This window comes from Sinocyclocheilus grahami, unplaced genomic scaffold (genome assembly GCF_001515645.1).
Source record: "Sinocyclocheilus grahami isolate Dianchi unplaced genomic scaffold, SAMN03320097.WGS_v1.1 scaffold810.1, whole genome shotgun sequence".
Classification (NCBI taxonomy): Eukaryota; Metazoa; Chordata; class Actinopteri; order Cypriniformes; family Cyprinidae; genus Sinocyclocheilus; species Sinocyclocheilus grahami.
In genome coordinates, this window is record NW_015505989.1 from 182,758 (window position 1) to 183,310 (window position 553).

Here is a 553-nt window from a genome sequence, read left to right on the forward strand (position 1 = left end):
CATCACAGTCAGCATTCCAACCGGATTTTTCGTATGGATTTAGCATTTCTGATGCATAAAGCTTAATATTTCTGCACAGCTCTTCTTATGGTTTTGTGCTTAACACCTACCAACCCTATGAGCATCTTTGTTTATAAATATTTTGTGGTTAAATAAGAGCTAGCTCTAAGAGTTAGAGCTTTTGCAAAATTGCGCCATGTTGGTGACATGTGACCATCTGTGTCACTTTTCGCTAAGGCTAATTTTGAAGCAGCTTGCAGCCATGCATGTACCTAATCCAGAAGAAGCATCTCCCGTTCTTGGTCAAGAGTTTTCATTATCTTAGTATGTGTTATAATGAGTAGCGATACAATGCTAGAATTTGTTGTTCTTAATGTTCAAGCTGTATGTATTGTATGTGGCTCTACTACTGATCTCTGGACCAATACATCATATTAAAAATAAAGGTTTGAACATATGTGCCTGGATTGCACAGTGAAACAAACTGCATGCTTTTTCTAAAAACATATAAATAAATAAGTCAAGTCAAGTCAAGTCACCTTTATTTATATAG

General features: G+C 35.8%; 1 protein-coding gene across 1 annotated transcript in view; it reads left to right on the forward strand.

Annotated features, from left to right (window-relative positions):
- The window catches only part of LOC107562157 (5-hydroxytryptamine receptor 2A-like), a 6,047-nt gene that overhangs the window by 4,058 nt on the left and 1,436 nt on the right, over positions 1-553 (forward strand). The window lies entirely within an intron of this gene.